Consider the following 22,202-nt stretch of genomic DNA (forward strand, 5'->3'; position numbering starts at 1 on the left):
GCAGCTTCCCCAGGTCTTAGTGACTGGCTCTTTTGCTGCATGTTATCTGTCTCCAGACCCCTCACTATGATCCTCTCTCAAAATGTTTCATAATTAATCACTGCCCTCCCAATTGGCAGACCAGAACTTGCTTCACGGAAAGAGCGGATACATAATTTGTCACCAAAGCCTTTGGGTTAGTGGGCATGGAAGACTAAGCCCAAACATGTGATGCTTTATGAGGTGAGGAAATTAAGATTTTGGAGTTGGGCAAGGAACTAAGGGCAGCACTGTCCAGCAAAACTTTGTGACGATAAAAATGTTGTAGTCCTAACATTTTCCTGTACTATAGCTACTAGCCACATGGGAGACTACTGAACACTTAAAATGTGACTAATTTCATCGGGAAATTGAGTTTTAAATGTTATTTAATGCTTTAAAAAGTTTTAATAGCCACACATAGTCATGAGACAATTTTAGATAGTTTCCTCCAAGGACTGATTTAAAAGGGCATACAGGGATCATTTAAAAAAAAACCAAAACAAAACTCTATGTATTTAGCACAGAGCTAAAGAAATGTCAGATGTACTGAAAACAATGGGTTGTTGTGTTTTGGCTTTTTCCCCACCAGTCTGACTTGTACCATCCAGAGCCCCATATACAACCCTGCAAGGAACTCTACCTTCCAGCAACCCTGAGGCACTTTAGTCTCACTTCAGGGCTCTCAAGATCAGATGGTCTTTGATGGCCTTCTATTTACCAGCTAAAGAAACTGAGACCCCAGAGGGCCAAAAGACCCGCCCAGAGCCACAGCCAGGTTTCAGCTCTGAAGGCTGCACCAGGTGTTCAACTCCCAAATCCAGGCATCTAAATCCAGAGGTGAAACAAGCCTCATCAGCCCAAAGCACTGTACACCTTTACTTCCAGAACTCACCTATGACCCTACTTTAGGGTTCCTTAGTACAAAATGGACCTCAGGGAAACCTGGCTAAGTGAAGGTAGCCAGTCAGTATTACAGGACAGGGACAGCATGTTTACTACTGATTGCAGCAAATTATCATACCAAGTGGTAAAAACATCTAAATGGCAAGGAGCTGGACAGGCCATTTAGTATGAAGAGAAGAAAGTTAAGGAAAAGGACACCTTGAAAGCCATGCATGACTTAAAGCCAGTGCTCAGAATGCTGAATGGGAAGACAGCACACTTCACTGCAACAATCTACTTAGAAAGGAGAAAAATCCAAGGATTTTCCTTAGTTCCTCGCACACAGCCTTCCAGAGGACCTCCAAAACCATACTTGTCAGTTTCCCTACCCTTCAATTTCTATTTTTATTAGTCACTGAAACAATCCTAGTGACCTCTAGCTTTACCCTCTCCTCAACAGTATTCAGAGGCATGAAGATTAAAAGACTAGAGTAGGGAGGTGCTAACTTGCAACTCACCTAGATCAGTTACTGCCAAGGAAAAGGCATCCTCAGAATTTTAGCTCTCACCAGCTCCTTCTTCAGCCAGACTCTGCTAACTCAAAACATTCTCATTAATCATGTTGTTCCACAGCCCACATTTAAAATTAGGTCCCAGGATCAGCAATTTTGCTCAGTGGAGTGCCACATACAATGGGTACTTAATGTGAAATGATCATTAGGGTATAACCTGTATGAGTAGTACCCAGGAAGGAATGTAGAAGAAACAGCGTGCCCTAGGAAGCAAGGTGTAGGGCTAATATTCATCCAACACAGACTAAGAGCTCAAACTGTCTGAGATGATTTCAGCGGACAACAGGCCCATAGATCCTACCACCTCCCAACAGCAGAGGAATACCCTCATAAATGACAAGCTAAAGGTATTAACCCATACCCAAAACAACTTCCCCACAATAACACAATAGACCAAGTTGCAGAGAAGAACTCATTCTAGACCCAGAGGGAAGATTAGAAAAGAGTGGCCTGGGGAGAATGAGCTGGGAGGAATCAGCTAGTCAGATACTTGGCGTGCCCACTCGGGCGTGCCCACTCCTCAACACCCTGAAAGATACACATGCTGACTGGGAAGTGTAGAAAAACTAATTTGTTTTCCTTTCCTTCCAACCAGGTTTCCGGATTGGTGGGGGGGAGGGGGAAGAGATATGGTATTTTAATAAAATTCAAATCACTCAAGTGATTCAAGAGAAACTTAAAGTCTCAGGGATCCTTTAGGAGAGGAAAAAAACATGTTTGAGCACCCGTCATACCAGAAAATGTCCCACGTCTCACAAATATCTCAATTTTTCTTTAGGGCAATGAAAGGGAACACTATAAAAACTAAGCCTTCATCTACAAACTATGGTTATGACCTGGCCTACGTCCAAAGTCCATAGATAATTTAAGTTACCATGGAACCAGACAAATTGCATTAAAATATTGGTGATTAGCAACCTTACACTGGAGACACATCAACTTTGACATGTGAGCAAGCTTATTTTAACAGACACTTCCACCATCACCCTGCAATGACCAAGTGTGAAAGTATTTCCTAGAAACAGTTAGTAGGAACTGTTATTCATACAGCAGATTCCAGCTGGGCACAAATCCATTAGACCAGCATTCACATAGGCTTGGAAGAGATCAGAAACAAGCAAATCCTAGGCCACCATCTAACAATATGCATGACAATAGAGCCTATTTAATTCTGGTGGGCAATGAAGTTTTGTGATTTAAACACCTATAAAAGCCAAAGAACCTCTTCTAGCCTGGGGCCACACCTCGTCCAAGGATTTATTACCCAAAACCCAGGAAATCAGTTAAGAAGTTAAAGAGGAAGGGTACAATGTAAATCAAAAAGCTTTCAAAACATAATTTGTTTCCAGTGTTCAGAAAGTCTTAAAGAAACAGCAGTGGGCCACCTGAAGGTCAAGAGCAGGAACCAGTTACAGGATCAAATACAATTGCCCTCTCTTATCGTCAAAGATGTTCTGTACCTTTAAGAGCAAAGTGGCTGGGTGGTGCTTACTAAGAGTTCAAGTTTTGCTTTTTCTAAGTAGTTAAAAAAAAAAAACTAATTTGAGAAGGACATAGGTACAACAAGAGCAAGGCAGAGTTACTAGCTGCAGGAAAGAAGAAGTTTTTTTTGTGAAGGTGATCAGCAATTGCAACAAAGAAGTTTAGGGGATGGGAGCAGCAAACCAAATAACAGATAACGATTACCAGGGCCAGCAGCCCAGATTTCTGTACAGGAAATTAAACATCCAGTACCCTGTACCTGAGTTATAGAAAGATAGCCAGTTTAACCTCACTAATTGCCCTACCCATACACTCCACCCGACTTGAGAGGCCTCCACTCGCACCTGGAGCGAAGTTCACCGGGTTTGCGTTAGTGGCCGCCCAGGAGCAGGTAGGTAGGTACCCCACCGTCCTGGGCATCTCCCCAGGAAAGGAAGATCGCGAAATGCCCAAGGCTTCCACGCAGTCCAGGGTCGGTTCAGCACTGCCCATCACCGACAGCACCTTTCCTTCCCTGTGCCTCCTTTGGGAACGAGAGCAACCCAGCTCTGGGACTCCAGAGAGTTGACTGCTGAAAGCCCGCCCCCAGACGTCCAGATCGTGGATTCTCCCAGCACATCTGAACCAGTATCCCCGAAATTAGCGTGGTGCCTCCGGACCGCCGGTCGAGCCACGGGGTGGGGGAGGGAGGATGCAGGCGGGGCGCGACACGTGACACACGACACCCCCGGGGTAGAGTCAGCGGGATGGAAGGCCTCCGCCTCTCCGGACACCCTTCCAGGGGCTGCGAATGCGAACCCGGTAGCGACACCAAACCCTTCACCTCGGGGCCCGAACTCGCTCCAAACCCTCCGCCCGAAACAGGGTTCCCGTCACCACCGGTCTACCTACCAGCCCGCCCTCCCGTTCCTGAGACCGACCCCTTCCCTCGCCCTCCGCTCCGAGCTCCCTGGCGCTGGCTCCCCGCTCGGGGTTGCCCCCGCCGGGCCTCGGCGAGAGCCAGCGGGGCCCAGAAGTTGGGCGCCACCCGCGAAGTGAGACCCAACGCCAGCATCTCAGGAGGGGCTGCGGGGTCCCCGCGGCCTCGGGGCCCGCCTCCCCCTTGGGCACACCTGGCGCGGCCCACGGCCCGCCCGCCGCCGCGGCCGCGGCTCAGCCTGGGTACACACGACCTTTGAAAAGTAAACGTGTGTGGGGCTGAGCGACCTTGGGTGGGACGCGCTCGGTGCTGCCTCACCGGAGCCTGCGCGCTCGGGGAAAGTTTAGCCGCAGAGGGGAGCCCCGGGCGCAGCGTCCTCGTCCCGCGCCCCGGAGAAGGGAGACGCGGGCGGGGGCCCCCTCGGCTCCGGAGCGCCGCCCGGGCGCGCACACGCGATCTGTCAGCCGAGCCGGCCGGCGGGGGAGGACCGGCTGGCGCGGGCGAGGGCAGGGACGGAAGGGCCTGCTTGACAGCGAGCGGGCAGGCCGGGGCCCCGCCACGCGCGCTCGGCGCCCGGAGCCTCCCGCCCCCGAGGCGCAGCGAGCGCGCGTCACGCCCCGCACCTGCACCCCAGATTCCCCATCACCCCAACGGGGCTGCCCCCGGGGCCCGGGCAGGTGGTTCGCGGGCCCGCGGGCCCCGGCGGCCGCAACTTACCAGCTGCTCCGCGCCCGCCGGGATGCAGACTCCTCGCGCCGCCACCCCCCCACCCCGGCCCCCGCCTCTACCCCGCGGCCCGACCCCGCAGCGCCGCGCTCCCGCCGTCCCCCCACGTGCTCGCCCAGGCCGGTGGAACACAGAGACATTAAATACTGAGGACGCGCCGCGACGTGCCCGCGGCGCGACGCAAGGCCCCGCCCCCTGCCCGCCCGCCCCGGCGCCCACCCCGCTCACCTGCGCGTGCGCGCCGCCCGCCGCTCCCGCCCGAGCCTCTCCCAGCTGCGCCAGAGGGGGCGCGGTCTGGAGCGCTCCGCCGGCATCCCGCCGCCGCCGCCCGCAGCGGGCCTCGCCCGAGCTCTCGCGAGAGGAGCCGCGCCGGCGCGGGGCTCGGGAGAGGGTCCCGGCGCCCGCGCGCTGCCCCCGCGGGCCCGCGCGGCTTCCGTGGCCGCGGCTCTGGGCGGCCGCGCGGGCGGGCCGTCGCCCCCCTCGGCGCCGAGAGCCCCCCGGAAAAGACAGAGGACACGGTGAGGGGCAGCGCCCCCTCTGCTTTCCCAGAACCCTCTTTCCGTTGGAAGGCATAATTAGGCGAACGTTAATAATAGCTCGGTAATAACTCGATATTGGGAGCACCTAGCACCCCTCAAATGCGACTTTCTTGTCCTTTTTTCACAACCCGAGGATGTCAAAAGGAAACACCCACCTTTCCTCTAAATGGATTTGAGTTTTGCAGTGATTCCAGCGGAAAGAGTCGTCAACTGGCAGACTCCGACAGGGCTTTTGGGGAAATAAATTGCCCCCAGCAAGTGGACGGGGTGCGGTTCCCGCAAGAAAGGATGTAAATGAATGTCAGTTGGGTGGTGTGATAGGTGTCTTGAGGAAACAACTAGGAAACCAAAATAAGAAAGAAAGAAAGAACGTTTTAGTTTCTGTGGTTTGCAAAGGCCTGCCTTGAAGTTTAAACTGCAAGCTACTGCCTGAGAAGGAGACACTCTTGCAGATTGTATGAGTATAGGGTTCAGGAGTGTTCCCAGCAGGGGTGACAACACAGGAGGCAAAGCATCTAGTGAACTGAAAGATCAGTGGGCATAGAATATTGGGGTGGCGGGGTAGAAAATGGGAAAGGGGATTGGATACTGGAGAGATTTAAGGGGGTAGGTAGCGGTAGGGAACTGAGCATCCTTATAAACCACAGTAAAGCCTGAATTTTATTCTGGTCTGTTCAGCCCCAAAGCCAGACATGCTTCCAGTTCAGAGCCCTTGCGGTTACTATTCTCTCCAACTGGGATGGTCTGTAGAGCTCACTCCTTCCCCTCTCAAGTCCTTTGCTCAAAATTCACTTAGTGAACCTACATGACCCCCTATTTAAAATTGTGATCAAACACACACTTTCCTGTCTCCCACCTCCTCTTTTTCTTCACAGTACTTACCTCTCTATGTGCGACATTAAGTAGGTTCTTGGAAATGGTGACTTTAAGTGAACTGACTATAATGAAACCAAGTCCTCAAATAATGTCATTTCATTCATGTCAGCAAAAAAAAAAAAAAAAGATTTCTTTTTTCTCATTAATGTTATAAAAAATATGTTGAATGAAATGGACATTATTTGAGGACTTGCTGTATCTATTTATTTCATGAGAGAAGGGATTGTTGAGGGCTAGTATGCAGAGGGCACTCAGCAAGAATGTCTTTAGTGAATGAAAAGAAAGCCATTAAAGAGGGTTACATAGAGAGTGACACAACATATTTTCTGTTTTTAAAAGCAAGCTGTAGCTGCTGTAGAAAAAGTGAATTAGATGAAGACCAGCCCAGAAGCAGGGAGCTGCTGCTGCAGTGTCCAGGTGAGAAATGATGCTGACCTGAACTGAAAGTCATGGGGGTGAGGGGGAGGAGCAGGAGAAGAGACTGCTTTGGACTCAAGATATATTTTAGAAGGAGTAGCAGCAAGATTCATTCATATTATGGGGTAAGGAGAGTTCACCCCCTCAAGGATGCTTTATCTAGCTTGAGTTATTGTGGAACTGAGGTACAGTTATGGAGATGGAGAAAATGGGAGCAGAGAATTATTTGTTTCATTTTGGACCCATGTAGTTTGTAGTGTTTTTGTGACAGCCAAGTACAAGTAGAAATTAAGTTAGATATTCAAGTTTGAAGCTCAGAAGGGTGGTCTGGGTGAGAAATACCGCTTGAAAACCCTGTGAAAAGCAGATATTTTATTTTATTTTTTTAAAGAGGCATGTATTTTATTCATTTATTTATTTTTATTTGTTTGTTTGTTTGTTTATACATGCACTGGGCACAGTCAGAAGCACGGGAGGGTGAGAGAATTCACCAGAGCCAGAGCAGGGAGCAGAGCAGGCAGAAGGACCGAAGTACACTGCTGAGGGGAGCAGCGGGCGGCAGGAGAGGTCTGCGCGCCATGTGGGACCCTCCTCCAGTGGCCGGGGAGCAGCCAGGGATCGAACCGGCGCTGCAGAGGCCGCGGGCAGCTTCGCAACCCAGCGCTCAACCGCTGTGCCACTGGGGAGGCCCAAAAGCAGATATTTTAAAGAAGAACCATGCCCTCATGTTGATGGAGGATAAGAAATATCGATAAGGAAGAAGCTGACAAATGTTCAGAGGCTTAAGTCCTCCAAGTGTTGGTAGGGAAAAAATGGGGAGATGTTAGGAGTAGAGAAAGAGGAATATATGGTGATTAGAAGCAGAGACTGAAAGCAGGAGGCAGGTGAGATCAATAAGTCAGTCATATCCTATGCATGGGGTTCATGGTGAGATAAAAATGATAAGGGAAGTGAAGAGGAGGATACCTGGAATACTAGAGAAAGTACAAGATACAAGTCAAAGAGTAAAAGGTGAGTAAGCGGGATTAACTATAATCACAACTAAAGATCAACCCAGTACTTGTGGCTGAGGAGACGACCACAAGATCAAGGTAATTCAGGGGTTATAGGGTGACCATAACATAAGATTGGAAGGTAAAAGGATGAGAAGGTAGGCAGGGATGAAGGCAATTTTGAGAATGTGTAATCTATAAAAAAACAGGATTACATTAGTTGACTTTAGTGTCAGCTTGAAATGGACAAAACTCTGCTTATAGGATTTTAACCTAGGTTGCATAAAATGGCTTTAAGGACATTCACAAACCCTCTGAAATTGTTTTCACATGGTTTTTAAAATGTATTTTTCTGCCGAAGTAGTTATGAGTAGTTCTGTCAGTTTTCTGTAATCCTGACATAAAAAAAAAAAAAATGAATCTGGTGAATGGAGCAAGACAGAGGGTATCACTATATCTAAAAAGGAAAGGAAATTATGTCAAAAGGAAACCAACAATGAAAGCACCCATGGGAGACAAAAAACAAATAAATAAAAACCGCACATACACACACAAAAACAAGTGGCCAGTGCTGTGCCTAACTAAGGGAGAAGGAACCCAGTTCCATCTAACCCAGACTCTTGTACTTTCTGTACTCCCACACCTGTGTGTGCTCCTCATGCAGAACCAAACTTGGGAGTTGGCGGACCTATGTGTGCCTTGGAAATGCTCACCTGCAACACTAGTGTTGGCGCCAACACCACAATCCATCCAGATGATTGTGACTGAGGTTGCAAAATGGCAGGCAGGCCTAAAGGCCTTTTTAAAATCTATGCTATCTGTGGGACCATTTACAGGATTCCGAGTCAGATGACTCCATTCTCCAATGTCCAGGGCCAGTGTCATTGTCTCAAAGAACACCTGGTTGAAAAGGATCACAGATGTGGAATATTTGTCATAAATAAATAGTAACACCCCTCCCAAAAGAAACTTGCCTCTGTTATAGTGAAAATGGTCAGATCAGAATCTAATGCTATTATTCCTTTATAACTTGTAACTCATTCCCCTCATTCTGACTCCATATCCACCATACACACTTCTGTTTCTTCTCACCAAGGACAGAAGCTATGGTTGGACATAAGAAAGAAAGTGCTCCCTCTAACAGACTTTTTGTCGTTGTAAATTGACATCTTGCACGCCTTGTAAATTTTTTTGTTTGTTTGACTCAACTTTCAGCTCGGAATTCAAGCATTCTGAACTTGTTATAAGTTGAGTGAAGGTTTAATACAGGCCCATGGGAATTTCATCAAAATATCACATTATGGGGCTCTTCTAAAAAGTCATCTAGCTGTCTTCTCTTAACAACCCCTTCATCTTCAGAGGGCATGTATTTTTAAATTGCCCTGCCCTTTCTACTGAAACTACCTACAGAAGGAACATTTTTAGTGCAAATGATCATGAACTGTCTCCCTCATGAACAAGAGTAAAGGAGTGTCTTTTATTCTTTCAGTTTAACTAAATAAATAAGTAAACCTAAGCCCCTCCATGCTCCACCCTACTTCCAGTTCCCTTAAACTGAAGAAGCCTTTGGTTATGCCCCAAGACCATGTGTGTCTGCAGGGAAGAATAAATGATCTAGTCCCAGGAAAGTCAATGGAGAGGGGCCTCCCCGGTGGCGCAGCGGTTGAGCGCTGGGTTGCGAAACTGCGCGCGGCCTCTGCGGCGCCGGTTCGATCCCCGGCTGCTCCCCGGCCACCGGAGGAGGGTCCCACATGGCGCGCAGACCTCTCCTGCCGCCCGCTGCTCCCCTCAGCAGTGTACTTCGGACCTTCTGCCTGCTCTGCTCCCCACTCTGGCTCTGGTGAATTCTCTCACCCTCCCGCGCTTCTGACTGGACCCAGTGCATGTATAAACAAACAAACAAACAAACCAGCAAGCAAATAAATAAAGCATGCCTCTATTAAAAAAAAAAAAAAAAAAAAAAAAAAAAAAAAAAAGAAAGTCAATGGAGAGAGTTGAGGGATGACAAAACTAATAACTAATATTTAATGAGTTCTTAATGCTTGGCACTGTGCAAAGTACTTTATCTTAATCCTCTACCAACTTCAAAAATGAGATATTCTTACTGTACTGTATTTCCATTTTATGGACTTTAGTCACATAGCAGCAGAGCAAGATTTTAAACTAAGTGATCTGATGGAGCTCATGGATGACCAACTCACTATACTTCTGCTGGAGACAGAGACAGACTCAGAGATCCAGGGAATAGTTCTATACATGAACTTGTCTGCTATAGATTGAATAATGCCCCCCCCATATCTAAGTATATTGAAATCTTAGTACCCAATACCTCATAATGTGACCTTATTTGGAAATAGGGCTATTACAGATATAATTAGTTAAATTGAGGTCATACTGGACTTGATTGGGCCCCTAATCCAATATGACTGATGTTCTTATAAGAAGATGGCCATGTGAAGACAGATAAACAGGGACAACACTGTGTGGACACAGAGGGTTGGATCTATGTATCTATAAGCCAAGAAATGTCAAAGATTGCCTTCAGGCCACCAGAAATGAAAAGCAAGGAAGGATTCCTCCACAGGCTTCAGAGGGAGTGTGACCCTGCAGTCACCCTGCTTTTATACTTCTCCATAACTGTGAGGCAATAGCAGGGTGCTGTGCTTAGTTATAGCAGCCCTAGGAAACTGATTCACTATCCTTCTTTCTTGTACCCCTGGATGCCAGATGGTACAAGCAAATATGAAGTCACTTGGCAGGTGATAAAAGGAAGCTGTCCCTTTCCTTCCAACTGGACCCTAAGTGCCATGGCCTCACAGGCAGAGCATCCAAGTGACTATGGTTATGGGGCCTCAAATAGGCACCTCCCTGGCTCTGGCATCAGCACCATTACATGCTTCTAGGAGAATTCTCCAGCTACATATTTAAGATCTTAGTTCTGGATGTATGGTGGTGTCTGGCAGGGTTGTGACTAGCCGTTTCCCAGTGCTTTCTCCACTCTCCAGCTTCTCCCAGTGCAGTTCAGTTTGGAAGTAGAACCTAAGAAACTGAAAGCAGCTTCAAGCGGGTGAAGTCTATCTAAAGTCAATTTAGGTTCTTCAACTACAGCCAAGCTCATGCATGTAGAGAGGCAATTAAATCATCAGAAATGTTACCTGCCTCATTTTACTCCATGGAAGGTATCTTTTTCTGGATCAATGGTTGGGATCCCTCCAAGAGGCCACCTAGCAATGCTGGGTGCCTGTGGTGGGTATTTGAATTGTTTGGACTCCGTAAGAAAACTGCTGTAGGCCTCTGTGGTGAGGTTTATAATCTGTCGTTGCAATGCTAATTTAGTTAGTTTGCATACTGTGCACCATTACAGATGGGATGGCCTGAAACAGCAATACCCAGAAGTCTCAAATAACTGCAGGGAAACAGAAACTTCCCTGAGGATGAGACATTTGGTCAAGGTGACCCATCTCTAATAGTGGTGGGGCAGAACACATAGCATTATGGGAGTAGGAAAACACTGCACCCAAATTTTCCGTTGCCCCCCAAACTCTACATACTCCATACCATTTCACTGAAACCATTTGCTTACTCTATTCTAAAACCTGGCAAGTTTCTTAGTAACCTTTGTCCTTGATCAGCACTACAATTTCCTGCAGACTAATATTTTCTACACAGCATTGCCACTAGCCTATACAGTAGCATTGTGCAAATTAGGCAATAGGTGTCCCTCCCCTGAGACAGGCACAGCCACGTTCCAGACTCCGTAGTGAGCAGAGTGCAATAACACAGCCTGGATTTCAGCCACCACTTGCCCTTGGGCTGGATATACTCATAGAGAACACAATGTACACAACCCTCCATGATATCTGCACAGTTGGGAGTGAGTCTTAACAGAGCTAGGACTGTTCTACCCTGACTCAAGCCAGCCAACCAGACCTCTGGGGATCCATGCCCCACTGCAATGGCTCTACTCATTTCTTTACTGCTAAAGCTTATTGCCTAGCTCTGCACAGGTACTTTAGAAGTCCTTGTAACCTCAAGTAAAGGTTACCTAGCATCTCAATATCCTCATCTGTAAAATATGGATAATAATAGGAGCTACTTCGTGTGGTTGCTGTGAAGGGTAAATGAGATCACCTATATAAAATACTTTGTGCAATGTTAAGCAAAAGCTACCATTCCAATTTAAGTGTTTTAATCAACCAAGAGCAAACAAGATTCATTCAATGACAGTGTATTAAACAAGTATTTTGTGCCAGGCCTCATGTATGATGCTGTGGTTACCAAGGTGAACAACCCCAATCTTGTAGGGAAGGCAGACATGTACATATATAAAAGCTGAGTGCAGTGGGATCAGTGTGTGACAGAGAGAAGTACAGAGTTGGGATGAGAGGTGGTAAATGTCAGTGAATTTCATTCTCTTTATGTTAGGGTGAGGGAAGACTGAATGTATCACTGCTACTCTTTCTGCATTAGGCAGTCACCAAAATAAATTGCTTCAATTATTTTATTGTTTCATACCAAACTACCCCAAAACTGAAATGACCTAAGCAACAACTGACTGTGAGCTCATCAGAATGGCTTGTTTCTGCTGCACATGTTGTTGGAGGATCCAAGAAATTGGTGTCACTCCTATGTCCATTGCTTCACTTGCAATGTCTGAAACAGCTCAGGTGGCTAGGCATTTATTTCTCCCTCCTTGGGATATCTCCAGCATGGAAGCTGGACCTTTCTATATAGTAGTTTTGGGCTCCAAGAGCATGAAAACTGAAACTGCCTTAAGACCTGAGACCCAGGCAACATCCCCTATGCTGCATTCTGTTGGTCAAAAAAAGTCATCAGAAAAACCCAGATTTGGGCCCCCCTGGTGGCTCAAGGGGTTAAGATGCAGCCTATGGAACAGTCTGCAGCCACTGCAGCATGAGTTCGATCCCTGGCTGGGGAGCCACCCACATGATGCAGACCTCTCCTGTCTCGCCTGCTGCTCCCCTCGGCAGTGTATTTCAGTCAGTCCTCCTGTTCTGTTCCCCACTTTGTCTCTGGTGAATCCTCCCCCCCCCCACACCTCTGGCCTATACCCCAGTTCTTGTATGTATAAAGAAAATCTTTATTTTTTAATTAATATTTTATTTTATATAATTCTTACATCATTTTTCATTTTTTGCATAATGTATGCACTATCATTTTGGTTATATTCCCCATGCAATTGCACCCCACCCCTTATTTTGACCCTGGTCATTCCTCTCCCTTTCCCTCCCCCACCACAGTCTGTCTCTGGTTTATAGTCACATGTTGATTCTAATTTTTACTTTGTATTAATTAGTCTTTTTCCTGGTCCCTTATTTAGGTTTTCTAAATTCCTGCTATGAGTGAGACCATCCAGTATTTTTCTTTTTCTTTCTGACTTATTTCACTGAGCATGATCCCTTCCGGCTCCATTCATGTTGCTGCAAACTGCATGTGTTTATCCTTTTTGATTGCTGAGTAATATTCCATGGTGTATATGTACCACATCTTCTTGTTCTTATACCCCAGTTCTTGTATGCATAAATAAGAAAATCTTAAAAAAAAAGAAAGAAAGAAAAACCCAGATTCAAGGGGAACATCACTAGACCTATAGGTAGGAGAAGGGGCAGAGAATCAAGATCTTTAATCTACAGCATCTACTACATTCCACTTTATAGTCAATTTATGACTTGGGTGGCATCTAATTGGTGAGATTCTGTGGTTGCTTCAGAAATCAGTGGTGTGAAATGCAATGTGGTATAGTGGTAATAAAATACAGGGTCCAAATCCTCATTTCAGTACTGACTTGCTGAAGGATCCTTGGGTAAATTACTAGCCAAGGGTAAATGAGAAGCCTTTCTTCCCATTTTTTCCTCTTCTATAAAAGTAGGGGCAGTAAGATCTAACTTCCCAAGGTTATTTTGAGAATTTGACAGAATGCTAGGGAAGTACTGGCACATGGTAGGTGAGATCATTGAACAGGGCTGCAATGCTATTTGTCGGTTTCTTGCCTTTCTTAAGTAAGGTAATATAACTGGTAGATTTAGAGTCATTTGTACTGTCTGTCATGGGAACTCCCAAGAGACCTCTGCTATTGCCCACTCCCCCCCCACACACACAATAGCATTGTGCTACTATAACTAATCAAAATATCACATTATGGGGCTCTTCTTAAAATTCATCTGGCTGTCTTCTCTTAGCAACCCCTTCATCTTCAGAGGGCATGCATTTTTAAATTGCACCCCCACCCCCCACCGAAAACCTCAGCAATTAACCATGGAGTTGAGGCATGGCTTTTCAAATTTGTTCACCCTTTTAGAAAATAATTTAGTAATCATTAACAAGAGTCATAAAAAACGTTTTTATCCTTTGACCCAATAACCAGATTTCCAGAAAATTATCTCAAGGGAATTAATTCAAAAGAAAAGCAAAATCCATACACATCAAGTTCTTTATCAGCATTTTCTCTAGAGCCACTGAAAACAGAAATGGCTTAAATGTCCAATATTGTAATGATTAGCTAAATTGTGATACAAATAAATACTGGATGGAATATTATGCATTTCCTAAAATCACAATTATCATCACTATGTGATAGCATGAAAAAAACTTTAAAAGTAAAATAAGTGATACATTTGAATTCAAAAAATGTTTCTACGTGAACTAGGGCTAGAGACACAAACAGAAAAAACATTTCCTTGGGAAGTGAATTTGAAGTTGATTTTTTAAAATAGTCTGTATTATTATTTTAAATCAAAGAAGAAAACTTTAGAGAAAGTCATATTGAAAAATAGCCTATTAAAAAAGAAAGGTCATATAGTAAATGCACGGAATAAATTGCAGTGTTTTAAAAAAGACTACTGCTTAAGTTTCTCCCTGGAAATTTTAATTCAGACAGCCCCTGGCAGGGCCCTGTCATTTCTATTTTTTCCAGAGTTCCACAAATGATTTTGATGTATGCAAGGGTGAGACCCAATGAGATAGATACTCATCCTTATCCTTTCAAATGGTCTAGTAAATGTTACCTCTGATCAGAAATAGCAATACAAGGAAATTTTACATAATTAGAAGTATTTTCTTTAAATAAGATAATGTTCCAGGCAACAGGGTAAATCTTGCCAAGAGAGCCTGGCCTGGTGAGTGTTAGAACCGGAAGCCCTGCTGGACTGGAAGTTCCTGGGGATGGAGACAGAGATGGAGTTACACAGCGCAGATTCAGATGCACCCAGGTCACCTGAAAGGGTGGCCAGTGGGTGAAGAATTAGCAGACAGAGGAGATGGGGATGCTGGGTGCGTGGACAGGAAGAGACCCCGGTGACAGAGAGGTCATCTTCCCACCCCTCTAAGGGATGCCTTCCTGGATGGAAAAGAAGAAACAAGGAAAATACCAGTTTCAGCTAACAGACGCACACCCTTGAAAGAGAACTGGATGAAGATATTTACTCCTATTGTGAACATTAGGGACTTAAGATACGTCTTAACTTCAAATTGAGAAGTGTAGAAATCAGGACTTGTAAAGAAACCAAGGATGTCAGTGCTCTGACAAAAGCAGCTGATTCTGTGAAAGTCTTTATTCTCAGGTTTCAGGTGGAGGACACGCTGGCCCTCATTAGGTTGGATGACCACCTCCTGGAGTCTTCTGAAATTACAGATGTTAAGCCCCTAAAGGGATACCACCTGCCCAGGATGATAGTAAGAATCTCTGGCAAAGGAGAAAAACCATATTCACCATATAGAATGTGGCACAGACGTGAAGAGTTTTGGCGGATATAAAGTTCACATCCTTGGCTCTTTCCAAAACATCAAGGTGGCAAGAACTGTCATTTGTAACCTCTTCACGGGTAATCCTCCATCAGAGATTTATGGCAGTATTGGAGCTGTGGCTAGCAGAGAAACAGATTGATTCTGACTTCAAATCAGACTTTTTATCTTGTCTTTGGACTCTCAAATAAAAGACTTTACCCCTCTCCAAGTGGTCACAAGAAACCACGTAGAGAATTTTCCAGTCACTTTAAGCCTTGATCCTTTCTTCCAGTCAGCCAGAAGCATAAACAGAAAGGAAATGTTTGATAGTATTCATAATCAACAGCTTTGAGGATAACTTAAATATCAAAATTTTGTACTATATTATACGTGTTTTAAATATAATTTTTCACTTTTTTCATCTTAAACCACATGTAGCAGTTTGCCTAGTTTATAATTCATTTGGAGGAAGACTTTTGGCTTAAACAGTTGTGTGTGGATTTGTATGTTTTTTGCTTATAAATTTACAACCTTATAAATTTATAAACACTTCCCTGTCACCTGGAATTAGAGAATGATCTCAGAAAACATCTCTGAATCAACACCCTAAATTGAATACTGGATGATAGTCAAATATTTTATAGTCAAATCATAAGCAGCAGTGTGAACCAAAAAGACTGGTATTTGTATCTGTTTTGCAGTTTGTAAATTTAAAATCAAAGATCTATAGCACCAGGTTGATGTGAGGAAAGAGTTACTTTTCAAAGTATTTCATGAAAACAGTCAAACCTTACCAATGCTGGGTTTATTTCAAGAATAGTAAAGGTGATATTTGGGAAAAGATTTCCCCCTAAGAAACTACAGTGCTCTCTGCACATATAATATTGTTTTAACTAGGGGAAAATAAATAATATTCATTCTTATGGGTCTTTTCTATTTTCATTTATTTAGTTGTACTCTGACAAATATGCAGGCTCTGTACATAATCCAGGACAAAGAAAGGACAGCTTTCTATAAACACTTGCGGTTCTGTACAATGTAAGAAAGAAAGAAAAAAAAAACCTGGCATAAGAGCTGATGACCTGTAGTTTTGCAGGAATAGAAATAGAAGCAGAAAATAAAAGGCATCTCTATGCCAATCAAAAGATATTGATAGAATTACAAGGACCATCTCCTACTGTGACCAGCTGTGGGCCTTTGCTGAAGAACAAAAGTAGTGGGTAGTCTCATGAGATGTAATGTGGGTATTTTTCTTTCTTTTTTAATGCTGGCATTAACTCATAGGCAGTCATTGCTAAAGACTAGCAAGTAGAAAAAGAAGTCCAGTAGAGCCTTGTTCTATCCAGCTTGACTTCTATAGGATATATAGTGAGAGACACTAGATTCTTTGAGAAAATCCTGGAGTTAACCAATCTTCGTGGTTTCCTGTGAGCATCATTTTCCACATGTTCTCTTTATAAAAAGTAATTCCTCAGGGGCCTCCATGGTATCACAGGGTTTAAAGTCTCAGCAATAATAAGCTATCCCCAGCCACTGCGGCATGAGTTCAATCCCCAGCCACTGCTCCCCTCAGCAGTGTATTTCAGTAGTTTGGCCTGTTCTGCTCCCCACTCTGCCTCTGATGAAGCGTCTCACCTGCCTGCACCCCGCACCACTGGCCTATGCCCCATTTCTTGTATGCATAAATAAATATAAATAAATCTTTTTTAAAGAGTAATTCCTCAGGGACCTCCGTGGTGGCGCAAGGGGTTAAGCACCTCACTATGAAGCAATCCGCAGCCTCTGCAGCACGAGTTCGATCCCTGGCCGGCCAGAGAGAAACCCACATGGCGAGGCAGACCTCTCCTGCCTTGCCCGCTGCTCCCTTCAGCAGTGTATTTCAGTCAGTCTGCCTGTTCTGCTCCCCACTCTGTCTCTGGTGAATCCGCTCACCCCCTTGCATCTCTGGCCTGTACCCCAGCTCTTGTATGCATAAATAAATAAAATCTTTTTTAAAAAAAATAATCCCTCAGGGGTTGGAAGATATTGCTTATAAAAAGGGATCCCATGATAAAATAAGTTTGGAATACAGGATTTAGCCACATTATAGAGGTTTCTTGTAGGACTTCTCAGGGCCTCTGTGAATCTCCAAGAAAAAGCATCTATTATAAAATATGAAAACCATCTCTTGATTGATGGAGCACACTTTGCAAAATATTTCCATGGACCTTATGATTTTCAGTAAGAGTTAAATAAATATTAATTGTGAAAGCAGGAGAAATTAATATGGGGTATTATGGTGCTAGATTCATATTTATTTGGATTTTTCACCCATGGAAAATTAAATTTTATGTGAGAATCAGGAAATAATATATAGGATATTCAAGAGCCTCTCCCGACAAACCCTTAGAACTAATGAAAAATTTTTCTAATGTTCCCAGACATGACATTAAAAGAAAAGTTTTCTATACACCAATAGAAAACAATGAGAAAATTTAACTTAAAAAATATCATTTACGGTAGGACCAAAGTATACAAGGTGTTAGGAGTAAGTCTAAATAGCATGGTCAAGGCTTTGATGGAGAAAACTTGAGGCCTTTGTTGAAAGACATAAAATAATTGCTAAACAAATGGAGAGATTACATGGCATGTTTATGGTTGGGGATACCCAGTGTAATAATAATGTAGTTGTCTCCATCTTTCACCTCCTTTACTTCTAATCAATACATTTTTCTCTTTCCACCCCTTCATTCTCTTCTTAGAATATCTAAAAACAAAAATGGTACCCACTCATTCATTATCAGAATGTCTTCTGTCTGTCTTAGTAAGACTCTAGGGAGATGTGTTTTGGATCTCCATCTAAAGATGCCCAGTAATATCCTGGTGGTTGGTTGTAAGGTTTGCAGTAAAATGCAAAAAGATCTTAAAGAATTTAAGTATAGTATCAGATTCTGTGAGGGCCTATACTATTGATTTGTGTCTTCTAGCCACTGGATATATTTTTAGATACCTTAACTAGGAAAATACTGTGCTCAAAATTGCCTAATTTAATTTTACTAAATGGGATATATTCGATGTAAATGGAGGTAGTTTTGTGGCTCATAACATCACTCCCAGAGGCCACAATTATGCTACATTTTCCTGTGATAATAGACTCAACCTCAAGCCATGGAAGTGACACAGGCTTGATTGGTTCTAAAGTGACCCAGGCTGCAGTGGTTCTAATGCCTCACTCCTCTGGTCCTGCCAGTACCAGGTGGTAGACACATGACCCAAGCCCAACTGATGAGTCTTTCCCAAAAGAGAGAATAAAACTAACAGGAAAAGAGCAAGAGAGATTAGAGGCCAATAGTTTTTGAACCACTGGCTCCAATAACCTCTTCACTTTCATGGTTGAGTGTATCAGACAGTAAACTTCCCCCTTCTTTTTCTTAAATTAGTTCAGTGTGGCTTTCCTTTTCTTTAAACAAATAATTGTTACAAGTAGGCAGGTGGAAGCTTCTGTGCTTGGATATCCCATGGGTCTCCACAGGCTACTAGCGACAAAGTCAGAGGATTTTTAAAACAGGGAAACAGAAATGCTACAAATTATGGAATAAGGAATTTATTATAGGAAGGAGACCTTACTCAATGGTGGGAGTTGCTGGGGAAGCAAAAGTACAGGAGGAAAATTGGGGCTCAGAGGAGAGGTCACCATTTCATCAATCTGAGAAGCTAATAAGCACATCCAGACCAAAATGGGGTGGCGAGGTGAGGCTCATGGCAGGTCTCTTTTGTGCCTCTCGGTAACTACTTCCTTTGGTAATCACTATCATCTGATGGTGAGTGGGGGCTGCTACCGGATAATAGGGTCAGCAGTTATAAAAAGCGCTGGATCAGGACCACAGGAGAGTGGGAACCCAGGGAACCTGCATCTTTTGGTGACCACTTCTAGCCAGAGCACCTTCAGAGTACAATGCTGCTGCTTCACCTCTACATTCCCCACCTTGTGCACATTCATCTTTTGGTCAACACCTACCTGGAAAGCATAAAGAGGAGGGGATTTTGGGAAATGTAGATCTCAATTTGTTCAAATTGACAGTTCAAATTGTTATAAATTTTATCCGGACAGCCACATATTAAGAACTTAAGTTCCAGGAAAGAAGCAGATGCCACAGCCCTGACTTGTAGGATTCTGCAACGATCTGACTGACCCTGAGGCTCCAGTAGCTCATATTGACCCTTTTTGTTCACTGTAGGGTAAAGAAAATGTAAGGCTTTTCTGCCCTCCCGCCATCAGGATAGATGATGGATCCTTGAGGTCCTGAATGCATGCCCGATGGCGGGTACCTGGAATAGGATGTGGCATAGGTAGATGGGATTCACCTGGGCTAAGACTGTGCTTTTAAGGGTGGCGTCACGGGGACAACAGCAGAAGCCGAGAAGCCGCAGAACGAACAGAAGACCGGAGAAGCAGAGAGAACGCCAGAGAGCCCAGATAGAGTGAGGATTTGCTGGGGGCTGGGAGGCCTGCCAGCCTCCCAGCCCCCCAGCATCCCTGCCTGCCATATGCCTGGTAAACCCCAATAAAAACCTGCAAAACCACTGAGGACTCTGACTCCTCCTTTACCCGGTCTGCATGGGATCAAAGAAAACCTGCACTGTGGCCTTCCTGACCTACACTCACCCTCCCAGGTTCCTAGCTCTGAGCCCTCATCTTTATACCAAGAGCCTCAATCCTCCTCCCAAATCTGTCAACTTGGCCCTGTCTAAATTTTTAGGACCAATTTTAACTGTAGAAAGGAAAACTAAGGATGCTTAGCCTGATACTTGGAGACATGGTACAAAGTTTCTTCTGAGGGCAGCTTTGACTTCTTGCCCTGTCCTCCGTTCTCTGCCCTTCTCCTGGAGCCAAAAGTGCCTTATGATTATCTGCTGAATATTCTCTCTAGGCCTCCTAGGATGAAATCCTTGTCTTGCTTTGGCCTTTGCCAAGCCTCACCCAGGTTGTACCTCTGAACTCCCGCCAGGTGCAACGGTTGCTACCTACTAACATGCTTCCCTGATAATCAGCTCCTACAAGTTTCATTTCCAATTGCAACAAACCCCTGGCAGGCTTGAGTAATACTCTTCCAAGCCTTCTTGAATCCTATGGTGTTTGTACAGGTGACTCATTCTCCAGAAGCAAAGGGTCACCTGTTTTTGGTGTCTAAACCCACATATTCACCTCCTTTCCAACTTTCACAAAAATTTAAACTCTCCCTTGAGTTTGAGTATGTGCCACATTCAAACAGTTGCTTCAGTTTCTTTTTTTTTTTAAAGATTTATTTATTTATTTATACATGCACTGGGTACAGTCAGAAGCGCGGGAGGGTGAGAGAATTCACCAGAGCCAGAGCGGGGAGCAGAGCAGGCAGAAGGACCAAAGTACACTGCTGAGGGGAGCAGTGGGCGGCAGGAGAGGTCTGTGCGCCATGTGGGACCCTCCTCCGGTGGCCGGGGAGCAGCCGGGGATCGAACCGGCGCCACAGAGGCTGCGGGCAGCTTCGCAACCCAGCGTTCAACCGCTGCGCCACCGGGGAGGCCCCAGTTTCTTTTTTTTTATAGAGTACAAGTGGACCTGTTCATCCCTTTATGCCCAGCATAGCCGAGTTCAACATTCAGCTATATCTCATTTTCTCACTGAAATTCTCTTTTCATTTAACACCAGCATCAGCAGCTTTCTTTTCCAAAGAAAAAAAATATTGTGCTTATTGTTATTCTGTTATCACTTAAGGAAGGATTCTGCTTAGCCAACCATAAGCAAAGAACCACAAAGTCATGGTGAGACAGAATGCGTGTCATTTGCTCAGCCAGTTCCCACGTGCTCAGGTGTTTGAGATACTTGGCAAAATACTTGGCAAAATAACAAATGACTACATGTCACAAATCTGTAAGGTCACTCAAAAGCATTTTAAGTGGTGACTGTGGCATCTAAGAATGCTGAGGGTGTGAATTTGTTACCCTCTCTGTTGCTACCCTCTTTCCACCTCTCATCCTATCAGATGATCTGGTGCCCCCAACACAACTGCTTATCACCAGTTGCTCTGCTCCCGGGTTCCTTGTTCTGCCTGCCAAACTTGACAACCTCCCAGCACCCACATCTGTAAGCTGCCTTCTCAGGGCCAACCCTGGTGGATGTGTCAAGTGCCAGCTCCCCCCCCCCACTTCCATTGTGCCTTGGTCCTTCAATGGTCTAGACCAGGTTGGCTGGGATGACCATCATTACCAATAATAGTATTGATCACTGGATGTGATCAACTGACCCATGGACATAGTTTTAAATGCCTCCGCATCTGTGAGGTATGTTGGGTCATCAGTCATTGCACATGAGGCATCCTAAACTCTAACAAGTTGAACAAGATTCTCATTGCCCACATTAGACCCATCAAATTAGGCTCTAATTCAAATGTGTGATCCAATAGCACTTTCATGTGCTCTGTAGCTCATTGGACTCCCTCGTATAATCAGTTTTTTAAAAAGATTTATTTATTTATGCATACAGAACTGGGGTACAGGCCAGTGGTGTGGGGGGTGAGAGGATTCACCAGAGACAGAGTGGGAAACAGAACAGGTGGATTGACTGAAATACACTGCTGAGGGGAGCAGTGGGCGAGTCAGGAGAGGTCTGCTGCACCATGTGGGTAGCTCCCTGGCCAGGATGTATTTTTTGATACCTTAACTAGGAAAATACTTACTGTGCTCAAAATTGCCTAATTTAATTGAAAGAGTGGATACCATTTTTGTTTTTAGATATTCTAAGACAAGAATGAAGGGGTGGGAAGAGAAAAATGTATTGATTAGGAGCAAAGGAGGTGAAAGATGGAGACAACTACATTATTATTATACTGGGTGTCCCCAACCATGGCAAACAATGAGAAAATTTAACTTAAAAAATATCATTTACAGTAGGACCAAAGTATACAAGGTATGTAGAAATAAGTCTAAACAACATGGTCAAAACTTTGATGGAGAAAACTTGAAGCCTTTGTTGAAAGACATAAAATAATTGCTAAACAAATGGAGAGATTACATG

At 44.7% G+C, this 22,202-nt stretch overlaps 1 pseudogene across 1 annotated transcript; it reads left to right on the forward strand.

Moving 5' to 3' along the window:
• The first annotated feature begins 14,703 nt into the window (after positions 1–14,703).
• On the forward strand, positions 14,704–15,329 carry LOC311173872 (RNA-binding protein PNO1-like; annotated as a pseudogene). The gene has a single exon. The product of its transcript is annotated as an RNA-binding protein PNO1-like (transcript).
• Positions 15,330–22,202: the final 6,873 nt, after the last annotated feature.

This window comes from Talpa europaea, assembly GCF_964194135.1.
Source record: "Talpa europaea genome assembly, chromosome: 7".
Lineage (NCBI taxonomy): Eukaryota > Metazoa > Chordata > Mammalia > Eulipotyphla > Talpidae > Talpa > Talpa europaea.